Raw genomic sequence first — 27,815 nt, 5'->3', positions numbered from 1 at the left:
ACATTGCCTGCAATGAATGTTTTGAAGCTTAATTTAAATCAACATGAAAGTAAAATACGAAAATAAATTACATAAGTCTCATTTTAAAAGGTATTTCCTGGCAATTTATCAAAATTATAACAATCGTTAAACATTTTCCACTTACGTTTGGTGCATCTTTACTATCAATACGAGAAAGTTATCAAATTATATGAAATCATTTAGAATTTAATTTTGCTTATGCTCTATATTGCTAATGCTCTATATTGGGTAGATGTGCTAGGAAGCTGTTGGGAAACCCATCTAGTTCCTTGGCGTTGATAGATGTCCAAGTAGTTGCAGCTCGACTACGCCAAGAGAATTACGACCCCCACACTGCAGAGCGCTGCCCACACGTAGAGCTGCAGGGCCTGTGGTGTTGCCAATGCTGCGAACAAGTACGTCCAGTCAGTGTTCAACCAAACAGTCGTCTGCACATATACCACTATGACTAAAAACTGAAATTTCGAAAGGTTGTTAGGATGTATTCATCACATTACAGTTCAAGCTCAATCACATACGATGATTTCCATTTATGTCTTCACACAGAACAATATGAAACGTTTTCGAAGAATTTATCCGTTACCACCTTGTTGTACCCTCTCAATCAGGGCCTTTGCTTTCTTCTTTGCCTTCCCTAAGGATTCTCCCATCTCCTTTTTTCAGGATTTTTTCACGTCTAGGTAATTAACTACGGCCATGTCACATGCCATTTATGTACTTCTGACATTTTTGTGATCCAGAGACTGGACAACTTTAACTACACGTTTACAGGAGTAATTGGACACTAGGAGATGCACAGGAATGGGACAGAATGCCATCCAGCCTAGACACATCCATTTAGGACTACGTAAACGCTTAACTGGTGTCCCCATCTTGTTTTAGATGCATGATACTCCATTTTGTGACGTCGTATCACACTTTCCCATGGAATTATATTGAGCGAGGGGGTGCAGAGAAAAACAAAAAGAAAAGAGGACAGTAAGAGAGGAAAACGGTAAAACAAAGAAAGGGAGGAAAACAGAAAAAGAGAGGAGAACAGTAAGAAAGATGGTTGGTTGTTTGAGGTTTAAGGGACCAAACAGCAAGGTCATCAGTCCCTTGTTTCAAATAGGGTCCATTCCACTAATGGGACATCTCAGGAAAGTCAGAACAATAATGGGGAAGAAGGTAAAAACGTAATAGGGCAGTCATGTTAACGGTAAAAAAATGAGGGAAGTCGGCAAGAGAACGAACCCAACGCTATGCTGAAGCAGCATAGGCAAGACCACCTGTGACTTAAAAGGTGCATCCGCTACAGTGTAGAAATACGTATGGGAAAAGGAGACTAACCAATACTTAAAAAAGGTAAAAACAGAGTAAAAGGGGAAGAAATGAGGATCTCAGTCAGGGAGGTGAATCAGGAATCTCCAAACACGGCTTACAGTGGGAGATACCAAACACTCACCGCCCTGCCCCAACACCAGAGATTGAAAACCTTAAAACTGAGAATAAAAACCACTTTCCCGGAGGAAACAGAACCAGAGAGACCATCCAGGAATCATCAGCCAACATCAAAAGTGTGGGGGAGACTGTACTTAGCACGCAGAGCCAAAATAAGCGGGCATTCAACCAAAATGTGGGCTACTGACTGGAAGGCTCCACAACCACGAAGTGGGGGTGGCTCATCATGCAAAAGAAAGCCATGTGTCAGCCTGGTATGGCCAATGCAGAGAGGACAATTTGGTCGAGTCCTTTCAGGAGAGGCGAAAGGAGGAACGCCACGGGCCTGGAGTCACCTTAATCGCACGAAGTTTATTAGACAGGGGATTAGCCTCCCAAGCGTTGGCCCATGACTGTGCGAAGTGGGATTTGATGTGAAGCCGTAAATCCGCTGCAGGAGGGGTTACAAAAAACGGGGTATGTGACTGTTCCCCCAGCCAAACGATCAGCGAGTTCATTACTCGGGATACCCACATGGCCAGGGACCCAAAGGAATTTAGTGGAACAAGCAGCATGGTGAATGTCAGTGAGATGGTCATGAATGGCAGAGACCAAGGGATGGCGCGAAACAATCAATAGCAAGAAGGCCACTCATCGAGTCGGTAGATAACAAAACACGGTTGTGTTGGGACTGTAAAGGCAAGGGCCTGGAAATTGCCATCAATTCCGTAGTAAACACCCCACTTGTAGGTGGCAGCAGATTTTCCGTTCCAACAGGACGTGAAGGCATACCCTACATGATTAGCAGGTTTAGTGCCACCAGTGAAAAAACAACAGCACCCCAAAACTCCCATAAAATTCGGCGGAAAAAGGAACGGAACATCGCCAGGGGGATGGACCTCTGCGGAGATCCATCCGAATTCGAGGCCGAGGAACTAACCAAGGGGAGGTGGAGGGGAGGGGAGGGGAGGGGAGGGAGCGAGGAAGACAGGACAAAGAAGGAAGCAGAAAATCACGGTATAAGAGACCCAAGGCCGAACCCAATCGGTAAACCTGCCTGTGGCCGGTAGTCGGGTGGGCAAGTCCATGGTCTGGGAACAGGGTAGAATAGGATCCAAGAGACTTAACAGGGCTAGTAGGGAAGGCACCAGTGGCCAAACGGATACCACGATGGTGGACAGGATCCAGCACATGCAGTGTGGAAGGAGCAGCTGAACCATAAACTTGACAACCATAGTCCAAGCGAGACAGAACTAGAGCATGATAAACATGGAGAAGGAGGAAACGGTCCGCACCCCAAGAGTGGGTAAGGAAGCGAAGGACATCGAGTTTACAGAAACATCCTACCTTCAGGAGTCTGATATGTGGCAGCCAAGTGAGCTTGTTGTCGAAAAGAAGACCCAGAAAAACCAAACTGTGGGACCACAGGCAATCGTTAAGCATCGAGATAAAGCTCTGGATCTTTTTTCTTGTGGTTTTAGGGAGCACAACTACAATGGTCATTAGCGCCCTGACTAATTTAGGAATGTACCGCGAGGCACAAGGTTAAAACAGCAACTAAAAGGGACAACACTAAAAGACGTATTAACAGACATAGGATTAAGAAACTACAGCGTAATCAAACATCCTTAGACAGGCGTGTCAAGTTGATAAAACGAAGAACGCGAGCAGCAGCTCCTGGGTCATCCGCTAAAATGGCATCCAGAGTACATGGCAGGCCAAGATCAAGACGCAGCGTAGTAAAATCCGGACAGGACGTTAAAATGTGGCGGACCGTCAGCAATTGCCCACATGGACAGAACGGCGCCGGCGCTGCCGTCAGTAGATGGCGATGGCTGAACTGGCAGTGTCCAATTCGTAGCCAGGCCAAAACGACCTCCTCCCGCCGAGAAGGACGTGAGGAGGACGTCCAAGCTATGGGAAGAGGTTTCAAGGCCCGAAGCTTGTTGTCCCTAAGTGCAGCCCAATCGGCATGCCACACTGATAAAATGCGCCGATAAATGATCGTTCTACAATCTGATGAAGGGACAAAAGAAGACGTCCGAGGCTGGATGACCGCAGCATTGGCCGTGGCATCTGCAGCTTCGTTCCCAGGGATACAGACATGGCCAGGAACCCACAGAAAGCTAACTGGAGACCCGTCGTCCACCAGCTGCTGAAGAGAGCGTTGGATCCGGTGCACGAAAGGGGAACCGGATACGGATCACTGAGGCAGTGGATGGCGCTCAGAGAATCGGAGCAGATGACATAAGCATAATGTCGGTGGCGGCAGACGTAAAGAACAGCCTGGAAAGGGGAAAGAGCTCAGCTGTGAAGACCGAACAATGGCCATGTAGCCGGTATTTGAAACTTTGTGCACCGACAATAAAAGAACACCCGACCCCGTCATTGGTCTTAGAGCCATCCGTATAAATGAAGGTCATATTAATGAACTTCGAACGAAGTTCGACAAAACGAGAGTGGTATACTGAACCGGGGGTAACCTCCTTTGGGAGCGAGGTGAGGTCAAGGTCAACGCGAACCTGAGCCTGGAGCCAAGGTGGCGTGTGGCTCTCACCCACTCTAAAGGTTGCAGGGAGTGAAAAATCAAGGTGTTGGAGGCGACGAAAGCGAACTCTAGGGGGTAGCAGGGCAGAGACATACAACCCGTATTGACGGTCGAGAGAATCGTCAAAAAAGGAACGATATGATTGGTGGTCGGGCATTGACAGAAGCCGACAGGCGTAACGACAAAGCAGCATATCGCGCCGGTAGGTGAGTGGCAATTCACCGGCTTCAGCATGAAGACTAAGGGAATAGTATAAAACGCTCCGATCGCAAGCCGTAAACCCCGATGTATGGAGTTTAGGCGGCGTAAGATGGACGGCTGTGCAGAGTATACGAAGCACCCATAATCCAGCTTGGAGCGGACGATCGACCGATATAGGTGAAGTAGGACGGTTCGATCCGCTCCCCACAACGTGCCACTGAACACGGAGGACATTTAGAGAACGGGTACAACGGGCAGCCAAATATGACATGTGGAGACCAACTAAGTTTCCTGTCAAATATAAGACCTAAAAATTTTGTTGTCTCCACGACTGGGAGAGCAACGGGGCCGAGTCGTAAAGACGGTGGGAGAAACACTTTGTAGCGCCAGAAGTTAATACAGACCGTTTTCTCGGCAGAAAAACTGAAGCCACTCACGACACTCCAAGAGTAAAGACGGTCGAGAGAACGCTGAAGAGAGTGCTCCAGGAAACATGTACGCTACGCGCTGCAATAGATGGTAAAATCGTCCAAAAAAAGGGAGCCTGATACATCATCTGGGAGGCAATCCATTATTGGATTGATCGCTATGGCGAAGAGAGCGACGCTCAAAACTGAGCCCTGTGGCACCCCGTTTTCCTGGCGAAAGGTGTGACAGGACAGAACCCACACGTACCCTGAACTGTCGATCCATTAAAAAGGAACGAATAAAAAGAGGGAGGCCTCCGCGAAAGCCCCATGTATGCATGGTGCGGAGAATGCCCGCCCTCCAACAGGTGTCTTAAGCCTTCTCCAAATCGAAGAACACAGTCGTGGTCGGTCGCTTCCGCAAGAAGTTATTCATAATGATGGTCGACAGGGTAACCAGATGGTCAACAGCAGAGCGGCGCCTACGAAATCCACATTGTACATTGGTAAGTAGGCGTCGAGATTCGAGCAGCCAAACCAACCGAGAGTTAACCATTCGCTCCATCACCTTACAGACACAGCTGGTAAGCGAGATGGGTCGATAACTGGAAGGCAAGTGCTTGTCCTTCCCCGGCTTAGGAATCGGTACAACAATAGACTCGCGCCAGCATGCAGGAACATGTCCCTCAATCCAGATGCGATAAGTACGAAGAAGGAAACCTTTACCCGCAGGAGAAAGGTTCTTCAGCATCTGAATATGAATAGAATCAGGCCCCGGAGCGGAGGACCGTGACCGGGCAAGTGCATTTTCGAGTTCCCACATGGTGAATGGGGCATTGTTTTCACAATTCGAGGAGTGGAAATTAGGTGGCCGAGCCGCCTCTGCCTGTTTTCGGGGGAGGAAGGCAGGGGGGTAATGTGTGGAGCTCGAAACCTCTGCGAAAAAGCGGCCGAAGGCATTGGAGACATCCTCAGGGGCCACAAGGACGTCATTCGCGACCGTCAAGCCAGAAACTGGTGAGTTGACCTTAGTGCCTGATAGCCGGCGCAGGCTACCCCATACAACAGGAGTAAAACTGTTGAAGGTGCTTGTGAAAGCAGCCCAGCTGGCTTTCTTGCTTTCTTTACAAATACGACACTGCGCACGTAATCGTTTGTAATTTATACAATTTGCCACTGTAGGGTGGCGTTTAAAGGTGCGTAAAGCACGTCGACGAGCACGTAAGGCGTCTCTACATGCTGCGGTCCACCAGGGTACCGGTACGCGGCGTGGAGAAGCAGTGTGAGGGATGGAGTATTCAGCAGCAGTGAGAATGACTTCCGTGAGGTGTGCGGCCTGACTATCGCAGCTTGTCAAGGTTTGATCCTGAAAGGTCGCCCTGGAAGTGAAGAGCCCCAGTCTGCTTTGGAGATGTTCCAACTAGTTGTGCACAGGGAGGGGGTATGCTGCAGGAGATGGATAACACACAGGAAGTGGTCGCTCGAATATGTATCAGAAAGTGCATACCACTCAAACCGGCGTGCAAGCTGGGTAGTACATACAGAGAGGTCTAAATGGGAAGAGGTGTGAGAGGTGTCTGAAAGGAAAGTAGGGGCGGCAGTATTGAGGCAGACAAGATTGAGCTGGTTGAAAACGTCTGCTAACAGGGAGCCCCTCGGACAGGATGCTGGAGAGCCCCAAATAGGATGGTGAGCATTGAAGTATCCAGTTTACAAAAATGGTGTAGGGAGCTGGGCAATAATTTGCAGCATGTCTGCCCTGGTAACGGCAGACGACGATGGAGTGTAAACTGTACAGATGGAAAATGTAAAATTGGGGAGAGTAATGCGGACGGCAACTGCCTGCAGGCCGGTGTGCAATATGATGGGATCATAGTAGATATCATCCCAGACCAGCAACATAACCCCTCCATGAGCCGGAGTACCTGCCACAGGGGGTAAGTCAAAACGCTCAGAGGTGTAGTGTGCCAAGGCAATTTGATTGCATGGACGTAACTTCGTTTCCTGGAGGGCTACGACGAGCGGACCGTGCGAGCGGAGCAGCAATTTCAAGTCCTCTCGGTTGGAACGAATGCTGCGAATATTCCAGTGAATAAGTGCCATCGTGAGAAGATGCAAGAAGGGGTCATCTAGAAGGCCACCGAGGGCCTGGCTTCGAGCGAGCACTGCCGTCGCTAGCAGGAGGCGGACAGTCATCGTTTATCTGTTCTATAGGTTCATCGGCCATCTTGTGAACGGCCAGATGTTCGGCTACCAGCGGTGCGGCCAGGCGAAACGGATGACGGCCTGGGGCGGCAACCGCTGGAGGAGAAATGCGCCGTGGCGGGGAAGGAGAACTGCCTCCTATGAGCCTTCTTGGAAGGCCGTTTTGTGGAAAGATTGGTCGATGGCTGAGGGTTCGAGGTACGTAGAAGGTCTGCACGAGACGGTTCTTTCTTGAAGGCCCGTGCTTCTGACTTCTGGGTCTTCGTCCTGGCAGAAGCTGATAAAAGTGCTTTTGTCGGGGGGCGACGGGAGGAAGAGAAGACGTCGACCTGGCGATCTTAGCACTGGCCGAACGGACGACCGTAGTGCTTAAGGTCAGATCGCATGTCTGCGTCGCCACCTCCCTGGTAGTCCGAGGACAGGCGAGTACAGTCCTGTACTTCCCCGCTGGGAGCAAAGTGGGCTTCCTGATAGCGAATAACTTGCGAGCAGCCGAGGTGGAGACTCTTTGACCCGAATTTCTTGGATACAGCTTTTTTCCTTGTAGACAGGACAGTCGCGGGAGGACGCGGCATGGTCACCGCGACAGTTCACACAACGAGGAGACAGAGGTGGACAGTCACCCTCATGGGCATCCCTGCCCCAAGTCACACATGTAGCCGCATTGGAACAAGAATGACGAGTGTGATTGAAACGCTGACACTGGTAGCAGCGCGTAGGTGTCGGGACATAGGGGCGAACAGAAATAACCTCGTAGCCCGCCTTGATGCGTGACGGCAGCTGAACACTGTCAAAGGTGTAGTAAAGTGTCCGGGTGGGTACAAGGTCTTTTTTGACCTTTTTCATGACCCTATGGACAGGGGTCACGCCCTGCTCAGCGAGAAAAGAATCTCCTCGTCAGTCAATCCGTCGAGTGATCTAGTATAGACCACTCCATGAGACGAATTCAAAGTGCGGTGAGCCTCCACCCGGACAGGAAACGTGTACAGGAGTGTGGCCCGAAGCAGTTTTTGTGCCTGAAAGGCGCTCTCAGTTTCTAGTAACAAGGTACCATTACGCAACCTGGTACAAGACTTGACAGATCCGGCTATGGCATCTACGCCCTTCTGGATAACGAAAGGGTTGACAGAGGAAAAATCCTTTCCGTCCTCAGATCGAGAAACTACGAGGAACTGTGGGGCAGGCGGTAGTACTTTTGTCACTGGTGGCTGGTCAAGTTTCCGTTTGTCGGCAGAAGTCGAGAGAGAAGAAGAGAAATCCATTGCGGAGGAATCCCCCATGATTGCCAGCGTCTCCGATGGCGCACTCCTTCCTTGTGGGGACCCTCGCAGAGGGCACTCCCACCTTAGGTGCTTGTTCACACCTCAGGTCACACTCCCGAGAAACGGACGGAGGGACCAATTGGCATGGTCGGAAGGTGTCAGCTCAGGCAATCACCCCTCCCTGGGCCTGGCCTTTACCAGGGGGTACGTGCGTGCCTTACTTGTCTACCCAGGGCGGGGAATTACGAGTTACCCCGTCACCGGCTACGTGTGCGAACGTGTGTGTCGGCCTTCAGGCACGCACAGGGAGGAAGGAAGAGGAAAAAGAAAGGAGAGAGGGAAAGAAAGGATATACTGTCTCAAACGCCGAACCGGAGACAAGGCAGGTAGAAGAAGGCAGGTAGAAGAGTAAATAAGACCGTGAGATGGAGAAGAACGAAGAAAGGAACCAACCAAAGGAAGGAAGAAACCAGAAGAAGTGAAAAACCAAAATGAACGCAAATATAGGTCGTGAAACCGTCCGTCTCCAGACGCAGGAATACCTTGGGCCTATTCTAACCCCACGACCCGCAGGGGGGGGGGGGGGGGGGGTCGATCAGGGTGGATAGTAGTACGCAACAAGTGGACCACCCGCGATTTTAGAGGAGAGAATTGAAACCTGTGTGAGAGGGTCCATACAGAGGAACGCAGTATAGCTCCCTGGAGCTGCCGTTCTGCAGATGCCATCGAGGAGGAACTAACCCAAATGCAGAAATCATCCACATACAGGGCAGAGGCGACCAAGGGACCGACAGGGGCCACAAGTCCATCGATAGCAATGAGGAAGAAAAAAGGGACACTCAAGACAGAACCCTGTGGGATGCCTGTCTCCTGGGTCCTTTGAGAACTAAAAACGGTACCAACCCGAAACCTGAATGACTGATGGAACAGGAACTGGGGGATAAAAATCGGGAGTGGGCTCCAAAGACCCCACTGATGAAGGGTAAGTAAGATGTGATGTCAACAGGCTGTGTCATAGGCCTTGCGAAGGTGAAACACTGCAACCAAATGACGGCTCTGGGAAAAAGCCTGCCGAACTGCTGATTCCAAGCGAAGTAAATGATCGATTGGAGACCATCCCTCTCGGAAGCCACACTGGTAATGGGACAATATATCCCAAGATTCGAGGACCCAATTGAGCTGACAGGCTCCCATCCGTTGAAGTAACTTACAAACAACATTGGTCAAACTAATTGGCCAATAGCTGTCAACAGAATGGGTTCTTACCTGGCTGAAGGACAGGAACCACGATGCTATCCCTCCACTGAGAAGGGAAGTCACCCTGGAGCAAGATACGGTTAAACACCTGAAGATGTTGCTGTTGTGGAGCAGTGAAATGTTTAAGCAGTTGCTTATGAATGGGGTCTGTGCCAGGGGCCGTATCATGAGAAGAACTGCAGAAAGAAATTACCGTTCAGTAAAAGGCTCGTAAGATTATTACTCACAAGTGGTAAAACATAAGGTGGAAGCTTCGGCCCACTGTTTCTGGTGAAGGAAAGCAGCCAAATAGGAGGCTGATGCTGATGCCATTGCAAAATGGGTCGCAAGATGTTCCACAAGAACTAATTGGTCCGTACAAAGGCCATCTGGGAGGTGAAGGCCTGGGAGGGTGGACTGCCGATGGCAACCTGGGAGAGAGCGAAGTTTAGCCCATACCTGTGGCAGAGCGACAGTGGAACCAAGGGAAGGAACAAATCATTCCCAACATATCCACTTGCTCTGATTTAATAACGGGCTTTAGCGCGGAGGTGTTTAAAGGTAATAGCCATGTGTACAGACCAACGTACAAACGCCATCAGAGGCCCGCAGGGGTCCGACCCGATTTCGACAGAACATGGAACCCACAGAGGGTTGGTAAGTGAGCATCAGTAAAATTAGATTCCTGGAGAACCACACAAGCTGCAGAGTAGGACGAAAGAAGGGATTCCAATTCCGGAAGGTGACGATAGTATCCATTACAATACCATTGGAGAACCACAGAACGATGGTTTAAAGGGGGCCTCAACACGCTGCATCCAGTCATACCGCCAGGTCCCCACCAGTCACCGACAAGGAAGGGGCGACATCCATGAACGACAGGTCAGAATCTGGTTGTGAAGTCTGAGAAGGGACCTCCGGTGACACCAGAGGCTCTTTGTCCTGGGACTTATGTTTCTTCTTTTCAGGCAGAGATCGAGGAGGGCTGTGTGGTATAATGTAGTCAGCTGCAGCAAGATCAAAACAGAAAGACCGGGCGACCTGGGGCTCGCGGTCGTCGCGCGGCAGCAGACCTTTGGCCTGGAAGGTGCTGGGAAGGGGCATCCTGGGGGAGGCGCCCTTGACTGGCAGATGTTGACAGAGTGGGACACTTTACCAACTGGGGAGGGGCAGCAGCGCCCAGAGGAGAAGGTGTGGGAGCCACAGGGGAGGGGTGGAGGAGAGGAGTCTGGGATGGGGGTAAGGAAGGGTGCGGAAAAAATGGCTCTGAGCACTATGGAACTTAACATTTGAGGTCATCAGGTCCCTAGAAGTTAGAACTACTTAAACCTAACTAACTTAAGGACATCACACACATCCATGACCGAGGCAGGATTCGAAACTTTGACCGTAGCAGTATCACAGTTCTGGACTGAGCGCCTGAACCACTAGACCAGTGGCCGGCGAAGGGTGAGGAAGGGGTGAAGATGTAACGAAGGCGTAACTAGATGTCTTGGACACAGGGTGAAGTCGTGTATATTTCTGACAGGCCTCTGTAGGTTAAACGATCGAGGCACTTTTACTCATCTTTTTTCCTTCTTATATACTGGGCTATCTGGTGAATGTGGAAAATGACTACCATGACAATTTGCATATGGGAGGGGAACACAGGAACTTCCTCATGGAGTGGACGTCCCATCACCACAGATGGGCCTGTGAACAGTGGGAAGACACCTGTCCAAAACGCAAGCACTTTGAACACCTCATAGGAGGTGGGATGAACAGCTTCACATCACATCGATAGACCATAATCAACTTTCTCAGGGGGGGGGGTATCCCCTTCAAAGGCCAGGATAAAGGCACCAGTATCCATATGATTGTCATTAGGACCATTCTGAACACGCCAAACAAAGTGAACACCCCACCGTCCGAGATTGTCCCGAAGTTCATCAGTTTGAAGGATGAGGTCCCTGTGAAAAATCACACCTTGTACCATATTTAGAGACTGGTGGGCGGTAATGGACACAGGAATTGTGCCAAAATGGTTACAGGCACGAAGGGCCGCAGATTGGGCAGCTGAAGCACTTTTGACCAGCAGTGAACCCCACCACATCTCGCTCAGGGAGTCGACTTCGCCAAACTTTTCTTCAGTGTGTTCCACAAAGAGTAAAGGTTTGGTAATGGTGGAAGTATCCCCATCAGTCCTGGTACAAACCAGATAACAGGGGAAAGGTTCTACCCCTAGCCGATGGGCCTGACCCTATTCCCAGGGGGTAGCCATGGAAAGGAAGGCTGAAGGGGCAAGAAGCATCACTAAGAATCAGTTCCACACAGATAAATGGCCGCAGGAGGACAGCCAGATTTCTGGACCCGTATGCATCTGCCCTGATACCACCCACTACGATCAGGGGCTTTCCTCACAGGCACCACCCAGCGACAGCAAGGGCCATCTGGCACAGCAGCCATTGCAGGGAGTTCCGATGCTCTAGGATGACGAGCAACCACTCGAAGGCTTGCACAAGGAGGTCACAGCTCAGGTATCAGAAGTGTGATCCCTGTGTGTTCATGGGGCGCAACCAAAAGGGTACATAGCGACCCCACCACACGGGCTGGCTACTGTGCTGGCTGTGCACCCTGTCATCAGACAACAATGTTAAAGAAAAGGTGGAATGTACTATGAGTTCACACGGAGACAAGCTAAGGTGCTCTTCTCCAAATGGCTCACACTACAGAAATTTAGTAATGGAGGTCAAACCGCAGAGGGGGACCAGGGAGTCCCGAAAGCAGGAGGTGATTACGCAACAAAGCCAAATTGTAAAACCAACAGTACCAGGAGGACAGCGGGGGGAGGTCAACATAATCAAGGACACCGAGAGGGAAAGGAGAGGGCGAGGGGAAAGTAGCAAGGATGGGAAGGCTAAGGAAATGCAGCCCTGCAAAGAAGGAAGGCTGCAATAGCTTGGGGTCCCATGCTGCCCATGCACGTATCCACAAAAGAGTTGTGGACCCCCTGGGGGCATATCTCTGGAAGAGGTTTCTCAGTGTCTAGACCCATTATCAGTGTCATGGCTCCAAGACCTGACATGTCTAATATTTCGCATATTAAGGCATTAAAGCAATAATTCAGCCTACAGTAACGTCCCATGTAGTAATTGTCATCGACAGACATATTTCCATTGTCCCAGAGTTACCACTTCAACGATGGCCACACCGAACAATTAACTACAGTCATGTTTTTAGCCCTGGTATTCAACAGCAGATATGTTTAACAAATGTGCAAGTAACATAACGTGCACGAAGCTGTGGATGACAATCTGGCACTAACCACCACCACCACCACCACCACCACCACCACCACAATTACCTGTAGAAATTTTTAACTGCTGCAGAAGTCACATCCACTGATGTGGACATATCTGTGATGACTGGACCCCAGAGATCATCCGGAACTCTGTTGTTGTAGTCGTCGTCGTAACTGTGTGCTGTGTCATCTGGTACTGAAAGCCCTGAGGAGCGTAGCATCCCACTGCCTGGGATTGGTTGCAAGGATTCTGCATCTGTTGTAGCGAGGTCTGTGGCGCCGCCTGTACTGTGATGGGTAGCCGTCTGGGGACGCACTGTGCGTGCTGTCCCCACGTCGAATCGCTGAACGAGGGCGATCTCCACGTCGAACCACAGGTTGAGGTCCGTGGTAAGACCTTGATGGGTAACCTCCTGGGAACGCAATGTGAGTGCGGTCTGCACGTTGAATCACCGAATGGGGGCGTCCTCAACGTCGATTCATTGAACGAGGGGCTGCACAGAAATGAATTCTTCATCGTTGATGACAATGGGCTGGAGGTTGCTAAATGCTGCATTTTAGATGACCCGTTGAGTAGATCCGATGGTGTCTCTTGGCGCTGTGAATTTGAAAAATGTCGCTTTGTAAAAGTATTACTCTAGTCACTTATCAGTAAATTAGTGAACAGTTACTTTATGTGCAATGGTTTTGAAGCGTATTGCTTGTTTGCCTGAACATGAACCATGAAGATGGCTTTGGAAGTAAGAAAATTTGTTTTCTTTTGACCCAAACGTATTTCAGTGTTTCTGCACCATTACACTCCGCCTCAGATCTATAATGAGCGCACGTTAAAGGTAACAGGAAAGTGAATAATGGTCCGTATGGAGACTTAGCAAGAGATCGTAATATAGCTTAAGGGAAACGCAGTTTAAGTAATTCGTATAGCCTCATTTGCTTCCTTGAATTTGGTCACAGAACGTATTAACAATAGTAAAACAATGTGTGACCACGGACATTCATTCGAATTTCTGACCATCTTCATGCCTCTTACGTGTTTTCAACATACACGTTAAAAATTAAGTGAACTGTAACCAACTTCAAGCATTCCTTGGCCAACATCCCAATACTGATCCAATTAACCGAATCTACGACAAAGTTTCTATCAGCATCAAGATAATTTATGACTACGTAAGCAAATATGCGTGAAAATTCAGTTGAATTTTTGACAAGTTTTCGTCTACGTCCACCTTTACAGCTGAACCCTTCAAGCCGCATTTTGTGTGGTGGAGTACTTAGTGTAGCAACATCAGTTTGCCTCTCCCAGTTTGAGTTGTGTAATGTTAGCGCGAAAAAAAAAATTGCTGGTAAGTCGCTTCAAGTGTCTCCCCAGCTTCAGGCCCTAGAGGCCCAACCCTTCCCCCCAAAATCCGTAAAATATTCGAAACTACAATTTCGATATCACCTGACAAAAACAAGTTTCACTTCAAGCTTTTTGTTAAAGAGTGGAATTAAAATTATCCAAGTTACTAGAGCCCTTCATTTCCCCCCTCATGGGACTGAACACATTAGCAGTATTGAGCATCCCACTGCAAGGGTGAAAAGGAGACCGTGTTGCTCTACAATGGGGAAAGGAAACTGCATTATTACACCAGAGATTAGGTTCTCATTAACTACGAGCACTGAAGACTGCTACCATACAGATGTAACGCAACAGGCCGGAACTTTACCAAAGGGAATACATATCAGGAAACGCAGCATGAACAGATTAAGTGGGCATTTAGATAATTGAGTCTTCTAGTTAGGGGCGTTTCGCTGGCTGTTGAGTTTTCTGGAATCCGTTATTTCGCAAGTTAACCATCCGTATACCCGATTCAACGAAGAAAATTTATAAGCAGTATTCGTGTAGTAGCAATCTGTACAGAGGCTATGGTGTTGGGGGTGGGGGGGCTTGTAGTGATGAACATACTGAAATTCTTCACCAATAGGGTGTGACGGTAGTTCAGGTTTTCCTTTAGTGTCTCGAAAAGTGTTGTCTGACCAATGTTTCGCGCTACAGATTTGAACTATATTACATTTCCTACAATAGACGTTCTATGCACTTTTCTTCAGAATTAAGTTTTCTCTTTGCTAATGGTTCAAATAGCTCTGAGCCCTATGAGACTTAACATCTGAGGTCAGTCCCGTAAAACGTAGAACTACTTAAACCCAACTAACCTAAGGACATCGAACCTGCGACCGTAGCGATCGCACGGTTCCAAGCTATAGCGCCTAGAATCGCTCGGCCACCCCGGGCCGGCTTCGCATGGCAAAGGATGACAAATCGCAGGTACCTTAACAGATAAAAAATTAGCATTGAATTACGTGTTAAGAAAAATAAGTCTTTATGCCACACTAAGTGCAGCGGAACCATATTAAGGAGTAAGGGGTGTTCTGGGGGTGGAACTGGCTGAGCACAGATGCAGTTGACGTACGTAGGTCGCCTTATTGTCTTTCACTGTCCACCTCCATAGGCCCTCAGAACTGCCAATCAAGAATGCAAACCATCCTCTACCGCAATACGTCACTATAAACTACAGGGCATTTCACGCAGCTATACGATCCCGTAAGCAGTTAGCTATATGAACCATTGGCGACTATGTACAGACGGGTCTTTGTCATTTGTTTCCAGAGAGTTGACACTGCATGGAATAGGGATGTATTGCCAATACTAACCCAAAAAACGCTTATGTTAAGAATTATTGTGAATCTTTGCACTTTTCTACATCCTGTCCAGTTCTCTTATGTGATTGAACATGACTTCATTGACCACCCGTTTATGTAGTGGAGTTTTCGGTTTATTAAGCGTAAACTTATTTGCTTTCAAGTGAGATTTGAAAATGCTTAACTGCTAGAGCTGTCTACCACACTGTTTAGCACACCACAAATATGTATTATGTTTAAACACTTTAATTTATGTACTGTACTTTGGTACCATGTTTTTCACAGTTTGAACGTATATAATTCCTCACCTCAGCCTCCGCACTGAACATCTGAACCAGAGAGGCTTAAATTTGCTGCCTGAAAGGTCACTTTGCTATGAAACTACAGATCCCTGAACATAATCATGCAATGCAATGCAGCAAATCACTAACTTTAAAATGCTCAGCCTTATTCCTTTAGACATTGTTACCCATCTTCCACTGTATACTGGAGATGTCATTTAAGCGGCTTAATTAAGGTCAGATCGCTGTAGCAGTACTACGAATTCCTGAATGTAAGGGAATTACGCATCCACTCCGTAAAAATTATGTGAAGTGCGATAACTTATTCAGTCAACGACAGGGCGGCGACTGCAGCGGCAGCAAGATGCCTCCTTTACCAATCCAACCTCTTTCCAATTAACTCGTCGAAGGTAAGTGAGGTTCAAATTAGGATCTTCTCAGCCTGTATTTATAGGATCGTATTTTATATAGAAGTTCACTAACAACTGTAAATAGAGTGAAAATACCTGGAATATCTTCAACACGAGCTGGGCGAAGTTCATTTTTCTACATACGTAACAGAGCTGGAGAGGAAATGCTGGAGAGCTAACCAACTGAAAAAGCCAGTATTGCTGGCGGTAGAAGTTTCCCTTCCTGCAAGAACGCCACTATTTAGCAGGATGTCTAAAAATTTCCTTGGAGCAGTAAAATAGTGTGAACGATTTACATTTAATCTGTCAAACATTCCTTCCCTGAATGTTGTTAGCAATTCTTATTTGTATCCAATGTAGCGTTAATACACTTTGTGCAAATTAAGCATCCAACTGGCGCGTCTGCGCACCCGGTCACCAGTGATTCGCAAGGAGAGTTGCTGAAGGGTCGGTTTATCTTTGTGACAAACCCAATAGTAGCTCTTTCTGACGTGGGGTAGAAGGAATGGATAGCTGCCTGCTCATTCTTCCTTTTGCAGACCTATGAAAAAAGTGTTGACCGCAATCCGGCAACCTACCTACTCAAGCTTCTTATCACCTCCTTTCCATGTCACATACCCAGGAAACCCTTCACCCGTTATTACCGTCGTCCTGCGTTTAGCTATGGTACAAACCCTTATTCCTCCTTAACCCACTTTATTCAATGACAAATTTTGTAACATTGTAACTATTTTTAATAAGCAATTTTCCGTCTTCTGCAACATAGTATTAGAGAGACTAGGACCGTTTTTGTAAGGAATTTGATGAAGCATAATTTTGTACTGGAGAAGGCTGCTACTAGAGCACGCGGTTTCCGAATTTTCAATAAGAACATGAATGAGCTTCAAACATCCAGCATACATTCGAAGGGCGGGGATTTTAGGATGTTTGCTCATGAGACTTCGTACCACTACAAAAACTTGCAATTTAACTCAGTCTTTCCCCAGTCGACATGTTTTTCGTCTTCGTTCTTAATACGATAAGAAATCCATAACATGGAAATAAGCTCCCTCAGTTTATTTCGATATAGCTCCATGTACAATTCACTATCCAGCAGAAGTTTCACTTGTCTGTAACGCCCACGACAGACATTTTTGAGAGACGTCTTACGACAGCCGGAAAGAAAGTTGCATTGGGGCTAAAGCTAACCGTCTCATTAAGTGACTTCCGGAGGGACATGACTGATTTAAGCATGAACAAACCAATGTAGTTAAGGATACACGAGAATGTATCACAAACATTCCATTTTATGTTACCATATCTTAGAGGAAATTAGGGAAGTTGTTCCAAAGTGATTTCTAAAGGGGTTGACACTTCAAACATTAATAAACGTGTGCCACTTAATATTTAGCAGGAAAGTGCTATGATAGATGGATTATGCTATTTTAAGATGAATCTTTGGAGTGTTCACTAGTTACTACTTATATGCCACTGTGTTTACGCCACTCTCGTTGCTTCCACGTAGCATGTTATCTCCTATCGCACCAACGAAGGAGGAATCTGTCTGCAGAAGATTACTGTGAAGCCTACAATGAGCAGAAGTATTCATAAAACCACTGTGATCTAACCGACACTTGCTCAGGGCAAGAAGCAGTGTCACAACTTAGCATGGGGTAACTTAAAATGTCCGTTAATGATCAAAATCACAGCAATTTTGCTTTCTTTGAATTTGAATTCATTGTGATACAAAATATCTAGGGTAGTTCTAAAATTAGGCATTACTCCAAATGAGAATGGTGCAACGATAGTGTTGTAGAGCTGATCGTTTCGGCACATTTTAGTAATGTAGTAGGCTCAATGCATCCACTTTTATTTTTGTTCAAGAAAAAGTAACTTTGACAAAAGTGTTCCCTGATTTAACATATGTGACAATAGTAACCTCCATTGCACGACGAGAGAACCAAATGAAATCTAACTGCCTCTTCCTTGTGAATTGATGTTGCCAGACGTCTAAGAAAATTTTTATTTCTGTTTCCCATTTCCATAAACAAATGGTGTTGCATATGGTTCACAATACATACGTTTATTATGCACGTTCCCAGCAATGAACAGTTTACTGCTCAGTGTTACTGCAAAAACTTATTTATGGAATATGCGCACTCACTAGAGCGCTCAGAAGAGTTAATATCTGCGCCCTTGCTGAACATGAACGACGTGCATTTAGTGAACTGAACGAAGCAGCACATGCGACTACACTACTGGAAATGGTTTAGTATAGCAAGCGACTGTAGCAAACTTTCTTTACTGCCAGAATATTGAGGACAGATACGAAAACTTCGTTCCCAAGTCATTCCCTCCCCTCTCCCCAGTAACTACCTAAACGCAAAGGCTAGAGATATGCACTACTGAAACGTGTATACTTATTTTCCTAACTCACATTAATCATACATTTAGATACTAGATTATATCTAGTCACCACGGTTTTAGCAATTAGATTTCAATTTGCGTTGTAGAAAAATGAGTTTACGTTCCAACAAGTGATTCGACAAATTCTTGTAGTGAGCGGATTTAATGTACCTCGAAGAAAAATCTGCCCGCCGCGGTGGTCTCGCGGTTCTAGGCGCGCAGTCCGGAACCGTGCGACTGCTACGGTCGCAGGTTCGAATCCTGCCTCGGGCATGGATGTGTGTGATGTCCTTACGTTAGTTAGGTTTAAGTAGTTCTAAGTTCTAGGGGACTCATGACCACAGCAGTTGAGTCCCATAGTGCTCAGAGCCATTTTTTGAAGAAAAATCTGTCACTAATGTGTATCGACCAAAGAAAGTATGTTAAGAGAAAAGTCATTTCAGGCTAGCGATCTTTTGGCATAATTAGAATATTTAGGCCTCTATTCTGGATGACGTGAGTGTTTGATTCTTTAAGTTTTCTGATACTGCGAAGATTAATTTCCATCGGATTTTTAAAAATGATACCTAGCTCTATACACTTATCTTTAAAACTAGTTAAATCCACTGCCGACCTCACCAATGATGGAATTAAATCTCGAAAATTTTATTTCCATGTATTTATTTCCATGTATTTATTTCAATGTGCAAGCCCTTTGGAAGTAACTAATTTCCCCTACTTTGTTACAAATTTCCACTATTTTATTTCACACCAGAATCCACTAACATCCATAAACGTAACACATAGTGCGTTCTTTCTCTGACAGTGTAAACTGGGATCATTTAAATGATTTTAAAAATTATTGGAAATCATTCTGATAAAGTGAATCTTTCACCTGCTTTAACCTCCCTATTAAAAAACATTCTAACTGCACGAACGCGAGTTAAACATTTACCTGTACTCAACGAATTTCTCTATGAAAAATTTCTCCGTATTAGCCATTAATTTCTTCCAAAAAATTATTCGAGGACATTTATGGCTTTCCTCAGCGCATTATATCCGTTATTTTCGTTACAGCTCACTGCACAGCGGAGTGACTTCCTCGTGGTGCTTGCTGACGGGTAACGCAAAGAAATTTTAAAATACACCGTACTAATTTAGCTAAGACTGCTACCGACCACAGCTTCTGCACCGTCGACACACTGCAGAGCACTTTTAACCGTCAGTTTGGTCAACATTTTTTAACTGTACTCTAATTAACCAAACCTGTTTTGAGCATGGCAACTAACGCTCACTGGAGGTGAACATGTAGCGAACCACACTTTGCCAGCCCTGATTTGGGGAAAGGAATCCTGAATTTGGTGTCTGGACAAACGTCTGAAGTCTGCCACCGAATCTTATCTTGATCGATGCGCTGATAGTATTACACAAATATTGTGCAAATATCGTTTCTCGAAGTCTTTAAGCTTTGTACAATCCGTCCACAGACCGCAGGAAGTTTTTTAATATTGTTATCCTCTACGATCGTTTCTATTCCTTGGCCATCTACGTAATTTTTCTGTTCCTACAATTCCATACATCGTCTTTCACTCTGGGGTACTCAGGGGACTAAATTTGACACAGACAAAGCGGAAACTAATTTCCATAATGGCCGCAAGAGTCTGGAAAGTGAGATCTATACATGAGGATGTTTAAATGAAAGAACTGGAATACCACCTCAAATTGTTCCATATGGTTTCAGTTCTATTAAAATTGTTTTTATAATGCATACGTCTATAATGTAGCAGCTTCATGTTGAACACGACGTGCACTGTTTCACTTAAGATACGCTATCGGTATTTAACGTTGAATGAAATATGACATGGTGTGGCCTGAGAGAACTTTGTTACCATGAAGTATTACGCGTTTTACAGGACAGCCCATTCGTTTAATGATTACCAAAATGAAATGAGAACCTATTTAATATCTGGGCACCTCTAAAAACCACGTTTGCCTATTTATTGTGGACTAGGTTCGCGCCAGTAATTACACAGCAAAGCTAACGATGGAAGCCGACGGTAAAACAGCGAAATCTATTCTGTAGCTATCCTTTGGTTTATAATGCCGGAAGTATACCCAGTTTTCCGGAATGTGGAAAGGGCTATATACCTCGCAGTAAATAACATAGCTCCAATATACGTCATCTTGAACCCAGGATAAAAACTTAACTCACCTTGCCGTGAGAATGAAATCTTAACGTGAAGAAGATTTTAGTAAAAATAAGCCAGTTACAAGGATACAGTAAACGCATTAAACTTAATGACAATATGGTATGTTTGTAAGTTTGTAAGTTTTACTTTGGGGCCGTCGAAATACAACATGCTAAATTTTTGTGCCACGTGTGTGTCGAATCCCGCCTCTTTGCAAGGCATCTTCAGCGGCCTAATACACGTACAAATTTTTTTGGTTTTATCTTTTAGTTTACATTTAGAACGTTGCATATATGGACTATGAAGAGTTCCGGCCATTTGTTTTTCTACGATGTAATAATTTGAAGTTATACGCGTGGTTAAGGTTCTTCTACATTTGTTTTGCTCCTCAGCTGGCACTTAACAAAAGCAAACGGCTTGGACTGTTTATAACCTACAATATATAAGGCATATGTAAATAGCATAAACAATATGTACACATTCCAGGAAATTTAAGGTGCCTTTCAAAGAATAAAGGCGACAAGTGTACAAAAATTGTTACAGTCCTAATTGGACAGTCCCGAAGAGAAAATGCAAGATACGGTAATACACGCAACTGAGGACGATATGACTATAAAAACGATGTAATCTCAATGAAATTAACAAGCACTAAGAAATGATTAGTACGTGAGGAAGTATAATAAAGTATATCTAACCTAACAATACAAGTTCGTAAAAGAAAGCTCCGCGTTCTGGGACCTATGGACCAATAGACACTGACTGCCCGCCGTATCACACTAGCACCATGTCATTGGATGGTGTTTGCAGCCAGCACACCGCTTTCTTAGCGTTGGCCTTAACCTTTGAGCCACTTCTCTATTTCCTTGCGCCTCAAATAGCACCACAAGGCTTAGTGCAAATCGTTCCAGTCCAAGTAATCCTTTGCAGTACCAGAAATCGAACCCAAATACTCCGTTAACAGCCAGACGTTGACCACTGAGCTATTAGGCGGTTGAAAGGTTGTGTGAAGTCAAAATTCTGTAGGTGATGAGCGAAAGGTAGAATAAATGGAAATAAATAGGCTCATCACTTTCCAGGAACGATCTGAGCTGCTTCGTGAAATTTGTGGGTTTTGCCGGAAAACACCTTTCAGTCAGACGTCGGGTTACGCTACAGCAGCCACCACAGCCTACATCCAAAATACATTGGTATAATCAATAGTCACTACCCAACAGCTGCTCCGTAAGGAGGATGTCTTTAGGTGTACTATTTGTGCTAGTTGCTAGTTTATCAGGACAAAGCGTTATCACTCTCCCTGTATCTCATTCCTCAGATCTTTTAACGCAGCATACGAGGAGAAAGAAATAAGCTCACTGTGCATGCACATGGGACACTTATTTTAACAGCGTCTTTTACACTACCTGTTCGTAATTAGTGACATTTCGATCGACAGTGCTGCACCACAAATTTGTTAAGGTAACTCACTCACTGGCATATAAAAGTCTTTTGGACTTCTGGAAAGCGGAGTACATCGCCGAATATGAGCGAGTGCAGCGTCGGTTCCACCCACATTGGGTGTTAGGGGCATTTGCATTTCCACATTATGAGGATTGAGCATACCATCTGTGCATTGCCAATCCGTCTAATGACATGTGGAACTGTTGTAAAAATGTAACAGGTAGAAGCGAGATGAGAGTTCGACCAACAATCTCAATGCCTGTAAATGGAACAGGCCCAAAGCTGTTCGTAATTAATGCTACTTTAGTGAAATTGGTACTTTCTCAGCCCTTCTAATAGGATTAAGCTACAAGACTTCCCCATGTCCCGAAGGGGCTAGGAATGCTGTTAAATTATCCAATCTGTTGAATTACCCACAAGTTGAAGATACACAGCAATTAGAAACAATTAACAGTAGTTTACCTATTTCAGTTATCACATTAATCCGCAACATTACCGTAACACTTCGGTTAGCGTTCCAGACGCAACAAATATGTACTATTTGATTTTATTGCTGTGTTATCTTTGAGAAGTATCAACATACGATTTTCGTTCTTTATGAAGACGCACAGCTTTCAGCGAACAGAACTGCTCTTTGAATGGGGCATTGCACTTTGCCTTTCCCACGCCCACTATCTTCCCTAGACGAAGAGGGTCAGGCTCTAACCTTACTAAAAATTTACGCCAGTTTACTACAATACATCGCAAGAAGAGAATTACTTAAAATTTTTTTAATGAAAATAGCTACTGACGAGGACAAGGAAAAAATTACCGGGGTTTTTCCGGATTTCCCAATTAAAAACACTCCCTCCCGAGTGAAAACACTTAAGTCAGTGTATTTTCCCTCTGAACTGCAAAACGTATCAATCCTTTGAATGGTTATGGTTTAATACACGAGCGCAGACTTTCCCGGCACTTTAGAAAACGAAACTCAGGGAAAGACGTTTTGGAGATCTGATGTGCAGCAACATGTACGCTGCGTATTTTCGTATTACGAAAGTATGCATTGGAATTCCATCAAACGCCGCGTGTTACTTTCTGAATCATTGAAATCTAGATGCGATGCGCTTTTGTAACCCAGTCATAGCTCATGTCACGTAATCTCGCCAGCCAATGACAGCGGATATTCAGGGCATAGGACACGTGATGTAGTCCGCCAACAGCAACATCACCTAAGTAGCACGAACACACAAACCGGGAAAGTTAATAGTTTAATATACATAGTGTTGCTACAAGAAAAACATCTTTCACATGTAATATTCGTCTTTGAGGTTAATAAGCTGCAAGAGAAGCTAAGCTTACGCAGATAACGTACCTTTTTGCGCGTGTTACACTTTAAGATGTATCACACAAATGCGCAAGTAAAATTTTTAATAATGACATTTATGTCTGATCTTCAGGGTTCGAAATTCTAAATGGCTTGTCATGAAAGTTGATTTTTCAATGAGTCAAACGCTCTGTGATTTAAGAAATTTATGGTACATTCTCGCACACAGTTCAGCTTACGAAAAAGGACATTTACTTTGAAATTAACGCTTTTCAAACCACCATTGGCAATATTTTCCCGCGACCTGTTATAAATAGGTTCGTTTAAGTAGCTGCCAGAGAGCGCAGTTAACAGGCGACGCCGCGCTTGCGCGTGTAAAACATTGGAAGATCATACATGTCGAAAGAAGCAAGACATCAGAGGATACTCAGAGCATCGGAATTTCGTGAACCATACTAAAATGTGCACATTTAAAGCGCACATTCGTATGTCCAGATTCCCAATGAAGTAGACATCGACATGATATTAAGCTTTTCAGTGTGGTTTTCGGGATGTAAATTTTCTTGGAGCACCAGCACTGTATTACATGTTTGGTTCTTTATTATGGAATAATGCCATACGTGCCAGAAGATGAAATCGTGCACTTTAAATGCAGCGAACAGTAAACTAGCCAGTACTGTGGAATTAAACATTTCGTTTCAAATACATGGACTGCCTCTGCGTAAAAGGCAAGCCAAATTTCTTTAGCAAACATACAAAAGTAACGTTCTGCAAGGCGATTAATGCTTGACAAAGGTGGAAATAAAATCGAACCAAAAACATCTTAACCTTCAGTAATTATGTGAATTTTAATTCACTTGATAGCTCCCGGCCACAGGTATCCGTTTGGTTTTCATTTGACGCGAGAGTAAGAAAAATCTCGCACTTAATAGCGGATGGGATTATTTGTAATCGGAAGAACAAGAACACTCTAGAAAATCAGCACTTTATTGCCTATTAGCTAATAACTTGCTGTTTTGTTTGACGAAATTAAATATAAGATACATAAAATAAGGACAAGAGACAAGCAAAAAGTACACATTTCTTCAATCCTTACATGGCGTGCTTTCCTTTCTGCGAAAGGAACCTATTACCCCAAAGTCTGTCAAACGTTTTGCTACATAAAAAATCAAAATGTTATACTGAAAAAGCTGTTAATGCAAATGAAGTATCCAATACTTGTGTGGTTTCTCGATCTCTACGTCTATTTTGTCACTGCTAGATAAAACAAAATAGGCCCTTCTAATATTACAGCAATTTTGTAACACCAAATAAACGAGACTTGACAGCCATTTTTATGACATTGTCAAAATTTGTTCGCCGATTAACTTCACTAACACTGCCAGAATCACAGTTTTAGTTATCTCGCGATTATTCTCCGGTTAGGCATTGTTACATGTTCGTACAACACGTTTTCCGCGTTACTTCCTGAATAGAATTTAAGAGGCTGCTAGTCAAATTGTACAACTGCTCCTTACCAGTGAAGCGATATGGCCAAAAATGTTCTGTCAAAATTTCAATTTCTTGGATACACTGAGAAGATGATACGTAATCTTTCTCACCCGTTAGTCGTTTATTTCCACTCTGGTAGTCTGAGTCTATGGATTTCGCTAGTAACTAGAACAACGCTGCTCATTCGCAAACCCAATCAACTACATAATCAGACAGCGATAGGCATTCATCCGTTCGCTTTACTCAGGTCAGCTCGTATAGCCCCGTCCCCTTTTGTCTGCGGAAAGTTTATTTCTAGATGCGACGAAGATTCCCCTGACATCACGTACACTATGCACGCATTCAAAAATCAACTATTCAGAAATAAAACGCGTTCAAGAATGTTTAAAAACCAACAGGGATGCGTTTCAAAATCATATGAATACTCGATAGACCTAAGTGCACTGGATGCTAGGCGCTCTGTGACTAGTTTTTTTTCTCAAGAATATGAATTTGGCGCCCCCTTTTCCCGGTAGCATCTAGCTGCTTGTTGCGACTGCTTGCCTAGGCAACAGCCACACTCCTGTAGCCAGAAGCTACATATCTACTACTGAAACCCGACCAAGACAGGCCGCGCTGCGTACGTCACGAAGGTACTCCTGCGCTTGCTCGATCGCTCAAATCAGCAGACAAACTAAGTTTCTACACGTGTTTACTAGTAATATTGAGTGTCCGTACAAACGAAAACAAACTTCTACTGGAATCTTGCTATTATGGAATCATGGTGTTATTAGTCCAATGATGGGAAGTCCATTGGCCTGCTTATAATTTGTTACGGCTGTACAGATGTACAATAAAATCATGCTAAAATGGTTATCAGTTGCATAAGGCACCACTTCCAGTATGTAAACAGTACTGTTTGACAGAAGAGACTGAATACTGTAAAGAAGCCTTTGTACCATTTATAGCGAGTATATCTTAACTTAAATTTTGCAGTAGTACCGTTAATCAGTAAGACTTTAACAGCAGATTCCAGTCGAAGATGCAATTCTCGTTAGTACTTACAGGATCAGCTGCGAGGTAGCAAGTGTAGAAATGCATTTTGTCTGCTGAGCTGAGCGAGCGAGTTCAGGACTACCTTCGTGACGTACGCGCCGCGGCCTGTCTTTCTCGTCGGCCTCGACCCTACTCAACTGCGCACGAGCCCGCTCGTAACTGCTAAACCGAACCTAATGTAAACAATTGTGATTTTATACTGATCTGAGGTAATTTGTCATGAAGCATTGCATAGTCTTCCTAAAGCCTTTGACATTTTACTGTTGGCAGACGTTTGCATGAGCACTGTATGTCTTTGTATAAGGAGCATTTCCTTTGCAATTAAAGTTATTTTCGTTTTTTTATCTCTTTACGTATTATTGTTAAAGTATTATTCTGCAGTAGCGGAATGCAGTAATACCCTTTGTTAGAGTATCGGTTCTTACCAGTCAAAACCACTAAAATTTAACAGAAAACCGAAACACTGAAAAATTCCCGGAATTCTAAAATATTCTCGGGTTTCTACCAGATCTCCCGGGTGGTATACACCCTGTTAAATTACCAGGCTCAGAAGGGAAAGCAATCCACATTACACTTTACTCGCTACTACGAATTCCTAACATTCCACAAAACTTTAAAATAACATTTGACGAATTTTTCGGCATTATATATTTAATTAAAAATTTAACGAAACTCCTTTGCCAAACCTACAGAACTTACCACAAAGAATCTTAAATTCCTCGTGAAGGCTGATGTGTCCTCGTCTCTCCTTTAACAGCTACTGCCAACGTTTCACTTGTTGACTGGAGAGAAGTTCTGCCAAAGATTACTAATACTATGCATTCATGTGGCAAAGATTGTATTTGGTCTCGATTAATTTAACTGTTTAGCTCATCTTTGTAAGGATGATGGACTCGTAATTAGAATCAACGTGGCCGCTCAAATACGCACGTAAATAAGCTGTTTATTTATTTAGGAAGCACGCAATATTTACAAGAGCAAACTTTTGTACCCACTTGCTATTAAAACTATTTTAAAACTTACTAGGAACCTCAGACACGGCTGTAAAGATTTTAAAATCACCAGTATCAGGGCATTCACCCCAACTGATTGACAGAAGACGTTGAAAACCATAAGGCGTGTGGCCGCATGCACATCTGAAGACCATTGATCACGAATGCGGGTGTAGTACCTTAACCACCGTCATGTCTCGTTGGAGAAAGATCATAAGGTAGAAGGAATACTCCGTTTTGAGAGTCGAGGAATGTGAAGCCGAAAGATGGACCTGCATTTACATAGACAACTTCTTTATAGACCAATATAAGTTTAACCAGGTAAATGCTCAGCCTGTAGAGAATGGTCTTTCTGATCATGGTGCACAGTTAGTTACAACATATGACATAGCTCCATTCAGCAATACTAAACAGTCCTCTAAAGTAATACGTTCAGTCAACGATTTAACAATTGCAAGTTTCAAGGAAAGCCTACAGCAGTTAGACTGGGATGAGGTGCACGGTGAACCTGATGCCAATTTAAAATATAATTTATTTCATGACATTTTTGTAAATGCATTTGAAAACTGCTTCCCCAAGAAATAGTTGCATATACTCGTAAGAAACTTTGTAACAAATCATGGTTTACTAAGGGTATAAAAATATCTTGTAACCGGAAAAGGGAAATGTATCTGACAGCAAGAAAGAGTAGTGACCCAGAAACTATCAAACATTATAAAAACTACTGTGTTATATTAAGAAAAGTTATTAAAAAATCCAGAAGTATGTGCATCATGTCTGAAATCAGCAACTCTGATAATAAAATTAAAACAATTTGGAATATAATTAAAAGAGAAACAGGTCAACAAAGAGCACAGGAAGACAGTATTACCATCAAATTGAATGAAAACTTCATGAACAAAAAGTCAGAAGTTGAAAATATTTTTAATAATCATTTTCTAAAAGTTTTGGATATAGTAGGATCCAGGTGTTAATTAGAAGATGTTAGGCTGTTAATGGAAGAGGCCATACCTATGCAATTTGATACAACTGAAATCTTACCCACATCTCCC

General features: G+C 44.7%; 1 long non-coding RNA gene across 1 annotated transcript; it reads right to left on the bottom strand.

Annotated features, from left to right (window-relative positions):
• Positions 1-93: 93 nt before the first annotated feature.
• LOC126298688 (uncharacterized) lies at positions 94-26,585 on the bottom strand. Its single transcript, XR_007552643.1, has 3 exons — positions 26,471-26,585; positions 12,643-13,177; positions 94-406 (listed from the first exon to the last, which is right to left on the bottom strand). It is a non-coding gene; the product is annotated as an uncharacterized LOC126298688 (long non-coding RNA).
• Between the last annotated feature and the right edge of the window lie 1,230 nt (positions 26,586-27,815).

Source organism: Schistocerca gregaria, chromosome X, assembly GCF_023897955.1.
Source record: "Schistocerca gregaria isolate iqSchGreg1 chromosome X, iqSchGreg1.2, whole genome shotgun sequence".
Classification (NCBI taxonomy): Eukaryota; Metazoa; Arthropoda; class Insecta; order Orthoptera; family Acrididae; genus Schistocerca; species Schistocerca gregaria.
This window is presented reverse-complemented; position numbering and strand designations above follow the sequence as displayed.